A 12,521-nucleotide genomic window follows, 5' to 3' on the forward strand; every position below is an offset into this window, starting at 1 on the left:
ACACTGAAATATTGAAGTAATATCAGAACAGAGGCAGTCAATAGCATTTATTTCGCATTCACTCCCTGCAGAGCTTTGCTCTGTGGGCACTATGGCACTTGGAAGAGTTTGTAATTTAGTTGGAGAAACAGCATAAATAGCTTAAACAATACTTAGGAAGAATTACCAGGCTACATACAGATAAGTGCATAATCCAGGAGTCTGCTTGCATAGGGGCTGGGGGAATATAGGAATGATTGGGACAGTCAATCTACCTCAGCAAACAGTCATTAATAAAAATAGCATTTATATAATTATTTAAGGTTTTCAAAGTGTTTTAGAAATATTTCATTTCATCCATACAACAACTCTGGGAGTCAGGTACTATTACTATCCCCATTTTAGAGATGAGAGGGAGGGGAGGAAGGAAATAAACTTTTATGTAGGACCTACTATGTGCTAGATGTTACTAGTGTTAAACACTTTTACAAATATTATCTCATTTGATACTCTTATCAGCCACTGGGTTGATTATGATCCTCATTTTACACTTGAAGAAACTGAGGCAAACAGAGTGACTTGTCCAGGGTTACACAGCTGGTAAGTATCTGATGTCAGATTTGAACTCAGGTTTCCTATCTCCAGAATAATAAATATTTATTGACTGACTAGGGTGATACAGGTCCAGTAGGAAAGAGGATTACTTCCTTAGCAAAATTTTTGTAATCTGAAGGAAAAAGAAAACAAAACCACAAACATATATTTGCACTCATACAACCCTGTTTTGTTTTGTTTTTTTCTGGCTTAATCTCCTTTCTTCCAACTTTCTCATAACCTGGCACCCTGGCTTTTCTTTCCTATTTCTTCTGTGAAATCCCCATAAATGGAACTTTCTATTCTGTGTGAGTAATTTTTTGTTTCTTAACTCTACCAACCTGTGACCTTAGAGATGGAAAACAATCTAGACCCTCCTGAGCAGGGCCCTTCCCCTCTGCTTGTTATGATCAGATCTAAACATTCTAGAGTGTCCCTCAAGTTGCCTGAGCTTCTCTGAAGGATAGACCCAGAATTCCTTGTGTGAACTTAGTGTAAGTAGATACTAAGACTAGAAAATAGTCTCCTTGTGGCATGTCATTGACTAAAGTTCTGGAGGTTACCTGCCCCATTATCAATTATACCCTTTCCTTGTCCTTGCCCGATTCAGCTTTGTAGGTAGCAGTCTCAACCCTGGTGTGATGAAGTTTAGTGTGTTACCTAATCAGGAGGTATCACTTTTAGCCCTAGCATAAAGTGGCCAAAGGAGAATCGAGAACCTTCCTCAGTACCCTTCCTTTGTTGTCCTTGCTTCTTTTTTGGCCCTTTCATTAAATACTCCAAAAGGAAAAGCTTGTTGCTTTTTCTTCTTAAACTGTTTTATTTTTTCTCAAATAAGTTTTTGTTGATATTTTTGTTAGGCTTATTGCTTTTATTATTGACTGATTCAAATCTTTTCTCTAAGAAATCTTAAAGCAACTGACCCTAGTCCAACTTAGTTTCTCTTCTGAGGGAGTACAAATTCTTAGGGTAATAGCTTAAGAATGGAGGACTATAAGATCCCTGGAGGAGAAGGTGGAATTTTCTGGAATGTGAGTTGGTAATTCCCTAGTAGCCCCAAGTTTTGCTTCAATTCTGGAGAAGTCAAAACCAGTAGGATGGAATGAGAAATGTGGAGGTCTGAATAGACTGCTTAAATGCAAAGCAGAACTCCCAGGAATATGAAGAAATTTTTTTTATTATTGTTAATTTATCTTCATTTTGTTTATTTTGTACATTTTTGGTTGTGTTTTTGTGAAATTACAAACTGACGTGTTTTCAATATTGTGATATTAGTGCCTTCATGTGGTGTACATGTGCTCAGGGAAGACCAGTATCTCTGGCATGAGAGGTGCCAAACCTTTTTCAGGGCTGCTTTCCACCTTTGGTGTCTACCTGCCACCCAGCTCTCACCTGTGGCTCCAAGAAGCTGTAGTATGTGTAGTGGCCATACCCCAGTAAACTATTTCAGCAGGTGGACTAAATGAGGTTGAGGGTAACCGAAGAGCCTCAGATCCATTGGTGAGTTAGGGGGGTGTCTACTCCAAGCATGTGAAGACTTCCCTTGTATAATAGGCAGATATGACCAATTTGTTCCAAAGGGCCACAGGGCTGATTGAAGCAGGCATTGTGGAGCTCTTAGAGCTTGGTTAAACATCAAAGATGCCAAGGTCATCCACTGCATCCCAAGTCATCACCAGTTGTCTTGACTTTTGTTTTGCCACTAGACTCTGATGACTTTGGAAAAGAGAATGAAGCTGGTGATGTTGTGCAACTCTACCTCACTCAAATCCAATTTGAGTCAAAATATTACCATTTTTACCTTCCTCAGAGTCCAGTGGGAATGGCTAAGTGATGAAGCAGCAGGTATAGATACGCTAGGATCTGTAGTTAATATCCTGCAAACAAGTGGTCCTGGTCATAGGGCTATCTTCTCACTGGACTGAACCAACAGTGGGATTCTAGACCTCTGGCTGTCTGAACAGCCTTTTTTAAGGAACACAATGCTCAATTCCTAACCTGAGGAATCAACTAGAAAAACTGCCCTAAAAATTGCCTTCTTCACTCAAACCTGGCCTGTTTACCGTGGCAGATGGGGATCCCATCCTGTAGTCAGAACATACCCAAAAAGAGTGTACAAAAACTTTTGCAAAGATGATTCCACTCACCACTTATACATTAGAAAAATTTTCTAACAACCTGGAGACATTCATCATCAATGTGCCAAAAGAGTACAAGCTTGTAATTCTGGGTAACTTGAATGCCAGAGTAGGCACAGACAATCAAACATGGAGGGGGTTGTTAGGAGGAATAGATTCAGAAACAGCAACAGTCACTGACTACTGAGATTTGTGTGTCTCATGACCTCATCACCAACACTGCCATTCATTTACCTAAATGCAATAAAACTTCACAAATACATCCTTTCAGCAATAGTGGCATTTGATAGACAAAGTCATTGTAAGGAGAAGAGACTGCCAGAATGTGAGTGATGAAGGTGATGTGTGGTACAGAGTGCTGGACTAATCATAGACTTATCCTCTCCAAGCTAAACATTTGCATTCAACAAAAGTGGAAGCTGCAAGGTAAGGTGACTGCCAGGAGGATTAATGTCAACAGATTAAATGGCTTCTATATATATGAAGTTTATTGTTAAACTGGAAGGAAAGCTGAACCAGCACATAGTTGACAATAGTGGAGGAGAAAAGGAGTGGACAATTTTCAGAGCTTTGTTGTATATATCATCACACTCATGGAAACATCAAGATTGGTTTGAGAAAAATGATGGGAAAAATTCAAAAACTGCTCAACAAAACAAAACAAGAACTCCCCCAAGGTTTACCAGCAGGAGAATTTTTCTCTCTCTAGGGTAGCATTTAACTCTGAAAAGTAAAGTACGAGCAAAGCTTAGAGATTTGATTATTGACTCAGTATGAAGGCAGACGAAATTCAATTTTACTTTGATAGTAACAATCTAAAGCACTTTTATGATGCCCTGAAGGCTATTTATGGGACAAAGACATATGGTACATCTCAACTACTCAGCACTAATGGAGCCACATTGATTAATGAAAAGGACCTGATCCTGCAAAGATGGGTTAAATACTTCCATAACGTTCTCAGAAGACCATCATCAACCAGTGCTGAAACCATTGACTGTATTGCTCAGGTTGAAGTCAATCCCTCTCTAGCCAAACTTCCAACGGAAGAAGAGGTTTTGAATGCTGTTAAGCTCCTCTCGTGCGGCAAAGTGCCTGATGCTGATTCTGTTCTAGATGAGATTTACAAGGCAGGGGACACACTGCTTACACAAGAACTGACTGAAATCTTCCAGGTTATATGGCCAGAGGTAGTTATCCCCTAGGAGTGCAAGAATGACTCCATTGTCCATCCTTATAAAGGAAAAGGAAATAGGTTGTCCTACAATCACATGGGCATCCCACTCTTAGTCATTGCTGGCAAGATTCTTGTCAGAGTTCTCTTTAATAGTCTTATCCCTCACCTGGAAGATGGTCATCTACCTGACAGCCAATGTAGCTACACGAAAGAGCCAAGGAATGCTCGATATGTTGTTTGCTATCTGATGACTTCAGGAGAAATCCCAGGAACAGAAGAGAGGTCTGTACGCAATGTACATCAATCTTACCCTTGTATGATACTGTAACTCATGAGGGCTTGTGAATGGTCACGGCAAAACTTGATTGCACTGAGAAGTTTATTAATACTGTATACCAGTTCCTCAATGACATGCTTGCATGGGGTTCTGTATAATGGATGATGCTCTCATACTTTCCTCATCACCAATGAAATAAAACAGAACTGTGTGCTTGTTTCCATACTTTTTAACAGGATGTTTTCTGTTATGCCACCAGACCCTTTCAACAAGGATTAAACTGACATCAAAGTCAGCTACCACAGTGATGGTAAATTATTTAACCTGAAAAGACTATAAGCCAAAACTAAAATAGAGACAGAGTTGGTATGCTACTTTTTACCCACAGCTCTATACAGCTTCTGAGGCTAAGATGCGACAGAGTATGTATTGATTCTCTGGCACTTGTTTTAATTTTGGCCATGGGAACCAAGAAAACAGGTTCTCTATCAGTCAGCACCATATGTGGAACCATCGATTACAGCAAATGGAAAAAAAATTTGAATACTGTGGTTAAGTTACTTACCTTAGCAGTATACTTTCTAGGGATGTACACATAGATGATGAGGTTGATGTACATACATATTGCCAGAGCTATCTCAGTGTTTGGGAGGCTCCAAAAGAAAGTATGGGAGAGAAGATGTATTAGACTGCCTAGCAAACTGAAGGTCAAAAGAGCTGTTGTGATGACTACATTGTTGTATGTCTGTGAAACCTGACCAGTATACCAGCACCACTCCAGGAAACTGAAAAACTTCCATTTCAATTGTCTTAGGAAGACTGAAGATAACCTGGCAAAATAAGTTATTAGGTGCTGAGGTCTTCTCTTGAACTGAATTGCCAAGCATTCACACTCTACTGCAGAGAATGCGGCTCTGATACGCTGGCCACATTATTCAAATGCTAAACATTCCTTTGCCTAAAAGACTATTTTACAAAGAAGTCATACAAGGCAATCTCTCACATGGAGTTCAGAAGAAGCATTGCAAAGACACTCTCCAGGTCTCTCTGAAGAACTTTGGAATCAATCATGAGACAAAGAAGACAATGGTATATGACCACCCAAAATGGTATACCTATATCAAAGAAGGCACTGTGTTCTGTGAGTAAAGCAGATTCGTAGTAACTCAAAAGAAACATGAGAGGTGTAAATTTAGAGACATCTCCACTCCAAATGTTCATATAGATAATTTGTGCCTGACTTGTAGTAGAGCCTTCTGAGCTTGTACTGGGTTGCTCAGCCATAGTCAGACACACTGTATCTTGACCCCAATGTAATGATGTCATTTTGGTCCTCTTTAAGCACTAAGGACAACAGCCAGCTTTCATGGGATCCAGTGTCCTTACCACACTGTGGAGCTTCGGCAACATCTATATTTTGAAATTCTCATGTAAGCCTGAGTGGGAAGTGCGAGCAAATAAGGACAAATCTAAGGTTCCCAGGGAGTTCAAAACAATCTAAAGATAGTGATTTCTGAGAGAACCTCAGTTTTGAAACCAGTCTCTATAAACTCACAACTTGGAATTCTGAACCAAGGGCTACAAAAAACCTACTTTATACAGAGCAGCACATTAGGCATTAGAAGAGATACAAAGCTTGGATTTATTTTTTTAATTAAAAAATCTATTTCCTCTTTTTCCCTTCCTCCCTCACTCAATTGAAAAAGAAAACAAAATCTTTCTAGCAAATGTACAGTCAAGCAAAACAAATTCCCACATTAGCTATGAGCTCTATAGAATACACATTTAACACACACACACACACACACATATTATATATATAATAGGTATATTATATATTATATGTGTGGATATATACACATATATCCATATGTAAGCATGCATACAAACATCTGTACATAAACATATTTTCATTCTACACTCTGAATCTATTATCTCTCTCTTAGGAGGTGGGTATATCATTGTTCCTCTGAAACTGGGAAATAATACCTATTTTCCTATAGACTTTCAGAGACCATCCAGAAGTAGGAATGAATTTTAGATTGGGTTGTAGAGGAAAGGAGAAAAGTCAACTGGTCCTGGAAATGAAAGCAAACAGCATTACAAGTGGGGCAGTGAATAGCATGTTCACCATACAGGAAGTTCTGAGCAGGTTACAGCAAACAGGTTTCTTCATTGAACTATTCTATTTGCCTTTGTTGGCAAGTAAAGAACTAGAGGTTTTAAAAATCAAGTTAGAAGTTTGGATGTCATAAGAGGAACTGTAATAACAATGCATTATGGGTTAGAGAGTTAACTCTTAGTCAGAATGCAAACCCAGGTACCAAGATGCCGCATAACCCGATTCTGTCAACGAGCTTAAATTGTAGCTGTTTGATTGGTTGTCCTTTATTTTGGAACAAAACAAAAATGACATCACTATGCTAGAGTCAAGTTTCAATGTGTCTGACTGTGGCTGATCAGACCAAAATGAGCTCGGAATGCTCTACCACAGTTCTGACACAAATAGTCAGTGTGAGTATTTGAGGTGGATACTCCAAATTTGTGCATCCTGTGTTTCCTTTCAGCTGTTTCAACTCTGCTTTGCTCATAGAGCACAGCACCTTCTTGGATGTGGGCATGCCATGTTAAGCAGTCCTGTGCCGATGTCTCCCATGTCATACAATCAATCTCAAAGTTCTTAAGAGAGACCTTGAGGATGTATCGCTTCTTCTGACTACCATTTGATCACCTGCCCCATGCGAATTCTCCATAAAATAGTCTTTTTGGCAAGCGTACATTTTGCATTTGAACAACTTGGCCAGCCCATCGGAGCTGTGCTCTCTGAAGCATAGTTTGAATGTTTGGCAGTTTAGTTTAAGCAGAGACCTCAGTATCTGGCATCTTATCCTGCCAGATGATCTTCAGAATCTTCCTAAGGCAATTCAAATGGAAGCGATTCAGTTTCCTGGCATGACACTAGTAAACTGTCCAGGTTTCACAGGCATACAACAATGAAGTCAGCACAATAGCTCCATAGACCTTCAGGTTGATAGTCAGTCTACTACCTCTTCTCTCCTCTACTTTCCTTCAGAGCCTCCCAAACACTGAGCTAGCTCTGACAATGTGTGCATCAACCTCATTATCAATGTGTACATCCCTGGAAAGTCCACTACCAAGGTAAGTGAACTTATGCATAGCTTTCAAAACTTCTCTATTTGTTGTGACTAATGGTTCCACAGATGGATGGTGTGGTGGTGGCTCATGGAGCACCTGTATTTTCTTGGTGTTAATTGTCAGACCAAAATTACCACAAGCAGCAGAGAATTGATCCATCTTTGTTTTATCTCAGCTTCAGAGGCTGCATTGAGTGCACAATCTTCTACAAACAGAAAATCATGCACCAACACTCCCTCTACTTTAGTCTTGGATTCTGGTCTTTTCAGGTTGGAAGAATTTGCCGTCACTGTTGTAGCTGAACTTGATGCCATGTTCATCCTCATTCAAAGCATTTGACAGTATGGCCGAAAACATTGTGTTAAAAAGCATGGGAGCAAGCACACAGCCTTGTTTCACTCCATTGGTGACTGGGAAGGCACAAGAACATTGTCCGTTATCTAGAATCCAGGCTAGCATGCCACCATGAAAATATTATACAATGCTGATGAACTTCTCTAAGAAACCAAATGGGTGTGTAGGGTGTGTTCAAGAAAGAGTAGCACCTTTGGTATGAAGGCTGCTGAGCCCTTTTCAGGGATGCTTTCCACCTTTGGTGTCTACCTATTCCACCCAACTCTCACCTGTAGCATGTGCAGTGGCCACACCCCAGTAGACTGTTTTGGCAGATGCCCTAAACCAAGTTGAATGGAACCAAGGATCTCAAACCCATTGGTGAGTGAGAGAGGTGTCTATCACAAGCATGTAAAGACTTCCCCTGGAGGAATAAGTAGATGAAAACAATTTTGTTCCAATGGCCATGAAGGCAGCTGAAGCAGGTGCTGTGGAATACTTAGAGCTTGGTTAGATAATGAAGATGCCAAGGTCATTCACTGCATCTTAAGCCACCACCAGTCATCTTGATTATGTCCTGCCACTGGCCTGTGATGGCTTTGAATAAGAGAGTGAAGTTGACGACTCCATGCAACTCTGCCTCACTTAAATCCACACATGAATCAAAAGACATCACCCATATCATTTTACCATTACACCTATCTCAAAGTCCTGTGGTGACAGACAAGTAATGAAGCAGCAGGTGCAGATACACCGGGAGCTGTAGTCACAGTCCTGCGCACAGGCGACCATAGGGTCGTTTCTCAGTGGAAGTAACAGTGGGATTCAGCAGCCCTGTGGGGGTCTGAGCAGCCTTTTAAGGATCATACTGCTCACCTCCTGGAAGTGTGAGGAAAGGGCTAGAAAAGGTGCCCTAAAAATTATCTGGTTACCCAACCCTGGCCTGATTACCATGGCAGTTAGGGAACCCCACTCTGCAGTTCAAACACAAAAAATGTACAAAATTATCTGCAAAGAAGATTCCACTCACAATCAGCACATGGAATATGAGTACACTTATAGACAAGACAAAATCCAGTAGACCTGAAAGATGAACAGCTCTTATTGCAAGAGAAAGTATAACTACAAATATATGCAAATACTTTCTTGGTTGTTTGTGTGCGGGAAGGAGGTGTGGGGATTGGGAGTACCAATTTCAGAGACTTCTTTACATTACCTTATAAACATAATCAAGGAGTTTTCTCTAATGTGTGCTCTATTCAGACTTCTCCTTGATTTGTTGCTAACCTGTATGCTTTGCGGTAGAGAGATGTATTCAATTTTGACTAATGGTTAAATATGTGCCACAGTAGAAATCATTCCCAAGTTAACAATTATCTTTGCACAATATTTATCTTATCAGAAGGAAGTTGTGCTGTTTGCCTAGTCTTCCAGTTAGATCTCCTACTGAGAAGAACTTAAAGCATTCAAGATAAATGTTGCCTCTTCAGATATCACCACAAGAACTAGAAAGGAGTGAGGCTCATTGGGGCCTTGGACTATGTGTCAAACAACTTCCCGAGTAGTACTTTTCTAATCAGGTCATTTTAGGTAACTCTGATGGTCTAGAAATAGTCTTTTTTTTTTTTTTTTGAGGAGTAGGAGGAGGAGGTGGTGGAGTTGTGACAAGATCTATATTTTCAAAAGAATAGAGGGAGCTCCATGGTAAGGAATTATCCTTTACCAAGAGCAGATCAGAACCTATGGTATAGATTCAGGTTGATTCCTATAGATCTACAAAGGATCTACCAAGGGGGCTGAGAGAATAAATACCATGCTTGTCCAGGTTCACACAGTTTATCTCAGAGGCAGAACTTAAAACCAGTATTCCTGACTTCCAAAGTCAATTCTCTAGGACTTTATTCCTCTCAGATACTGACATGCAAATATCTGTATAGGTCAACATAGGTTAGCATATATATAATTTTGATTCTTCCCATAATTATGCCAGATATTATGGTAATCTACCATGATTTCTCCACTAAGAAAAATTGAAATTCCCTGAAAATTATCAAGCATCTGGTACTTTGAGTTTATTGACTGGGCTACTTCTGTTAATCAGGTGACCTAGGTAGCTTCCAAATCACCACTTGATTTTGATCTATATAAACAGTCATGGAAAACAGCATAAAAACTGAGTAATAACACATTTAATACAAAGGCAACTAAGAGGTTTAATTTTTGACCTCACTTCCCAGAAGCAAATGTTTATTTATCCATTATATGACCTTTTTTTTTTTTAAAGCAGAAACAGCTAAATTCAAAGTATGACAGACTAAAATAGGGGTAATGAACCTGAGGACCCTAGGCCACATGTGGCCTTCTAGGTCCTCAAGTGCAGCCCTTTGACTAAATCCAAAATTCACAGAACAAAGCCTCTTAATAAAAGGATTTGTTTTGGAAAACTTAGACTCAGTCAAAAGCCTATACCCAATGACCTAGAAGGTCACATGTGGCTTTGAGGCTGCAGGTTCCCCACTAAAAAGATATGGTGATCATGGGTGTCTTGTGCACACCCAAAACTGGGGCTAGGTTTTGTGGAAAATATAAAGGAAACTCATTTATTAGCACCTGCTCTTGAAGTATCTATGATCCCATCGGGTGAAGAAGACTCACTAGCTAGGAATAGAGAATGACAGTGTTATAACTGATTTATTTTAAAGCCAGAGGATCATAGATTTAGAGCAAGAATGTACCTTGGAGATTTATTTAATCAAAACTTTCATTCCACAGATGAGGAAACTGATACCTAGAAAATTTAAGAGACTTGTCCAAGTCCATACAGTTATTAAATAGCAAAACCAAGATTTAAACCCAAGAATTCTGACTCAAGTTTCAAAGTTCTCTTTACTGCTTTGCATACATATTTTCATTTGATCCTTATAACAACCTTGTAGGGGAATATTATATTTACATTATGGGGCAGCTAGGTGCAGTGGATAGAGCATTGCACCTGGAATCAGGAAGACTTGAGTTTAAAAACGGCATCAAATACTTGATGGATATTGTTCACCTCTTCTTTCCTCAGTTTCCTCAATTGTAAAATGGGGGTAATAATAGTGCCTGCCTCCCACGGTTATTGTGAGATTCAAATCAGAGCATATCTGTAAAGTATTTCACACAGTGCCTGGTACATAGTAGGTTCTTTATAAATACTATTTTTGTGGTTTTTATTTTTATTTACAGATATTACAGACCTTATTTTTTATGGATGAGGAAAATAAGTTCCAAGAGGTCAACAGACACATAACTAGAAAAATCCAAGATCTGGTTTGGAATCAAGGTCTTTCCCTTTTTCTTTTTTTTATTTTATTTTATTGATTGATTGATTTTTAGTTTTCAATATTCACTTCCACAAGATTTTGAATTTCAAATTTTTCCCCATCTCTCTCTTCCCCCACACCAAGACAGCATGCATTTGATTTCTCCTTCCCCCAATCTGCTCTACCTCTGTCTCCTACCCTTCTCTTTTCCTTTCTCCACTTTTTCCTGTAGGATAAGATAGATTTTCATACCCAACTGAGTGTGTATGTTAGTCCCTCCTTAAGTGAAATCCAATAAGAGTGAGGTTCACTCCTTCCCTCTCACTTGTCCCCTGTTCCCCTCCATTGTAAAAGCTTTTTCTGGATTTTCACATGAGATAATTTACCCCATTCTACTTCTCCCTTTCTCCTTCTCCTAGTACATTCCTCTCTCACCCCTTAATTTTATTTTTTTGATATCATCCCTTTATATTCAACGGACCCTGTGCCCTCCATCTATATATTTAGGGATTATTATAATTGTATATATTTATATTTCATTTATTTATTTCTATTTCATTATAATTATTATAAATAATTATTTTCTTCAGTGAGCTTCTGGACCTCCTTTCCTGTTTTTGGCCAATTCTGCTTTTTAAGGAATTTTTCTTCTCATTGGCTTTTTGGAACTCTTTTGCCATTTGGGTTAGTCTATTTTTTAAGGTATTATTTTCTTTAGCATTTTTTTGGGTCTTCTCTAGCAAGCTGCTAATTCATTTTTCATGATTTTCTTGCATCACTCTCATTTCCCCAATTTCTCCTCCACCTCTCTTACTTGATTTTCAAAATCCTTTTTGAGCTCTTCCATGGACTACAAACAATTCATATTTTTCTTGGAGACTTTGAATGTAGGAGCTTTGACTTTGTTGTCTTCTTCTGGTTGTATATTCTGATCTCCCTTGTCACCAAAATAAGATTCTGTAGTCTGAATTTTTTTTTTCTGCTTGTCTGCTCATTTTCCCAGACAAGTATTTGACTTTTTTTTAGCTTTTTGTTAAGGTAGGGCTCTGCTTCCAGTGTGGAGGGTATATTGTCCCAAGCTTCAGGGGTTTTCTACAGTTGTTTTCAGAGATATTTCTAGGGACCTGCAAATTTTCAGTTCTTCTAAGATGGTATGATCACTGATGCTGCCACTAGGCCAGTACCCTGGGACTGGTGCTAGACTGTGCTCCTCTCTCACCTAGGTCCCACAGACATTTCCTACTGACTTTCTAAGTTGTCCTTGGTGTTTGTGGATTGAGAAGTCTGGAAACCATCACAGTTCCAAGTTTAACTAGGACCTGGTCTATGCAGCACAGCCCACTCTGGACTGCACTCTTCTCTCAGACTAGTGTAACAGACCTTTCCCGTTGACCTTCCAGGTTATTTTGGGCTGGAAACTTGTTTCATTCTGTCATTTTTTTTTTCAATTCTGCTACTCTAGAATTTGTTTAGAGTCATTTTTTTACAGGTATTTGGAGGGGTATGGGAAGAACTCAAGAAAGTTCCTGCTTTTATTCTACCCTGAGATCTTTTCTGATGCATAG

The sequence above is a fragment of the Notamacropus eugenii genome, chromosome 6, assembly GCF_028372415.1.
Source record: "Notamacropus eugenii isolate mMacEug1 chromosome 6, mMacEug1.pri_v2, whole genome shotgun sequence".
In the NCBI taxonomy this organism is placed as follows: domain Eukaryota; kingdom Metazoa; phylum Chordata; class Mammalia; order Diprotodontia; family Macropodidae; genus Notamacropus; species Notamacropus eugenii.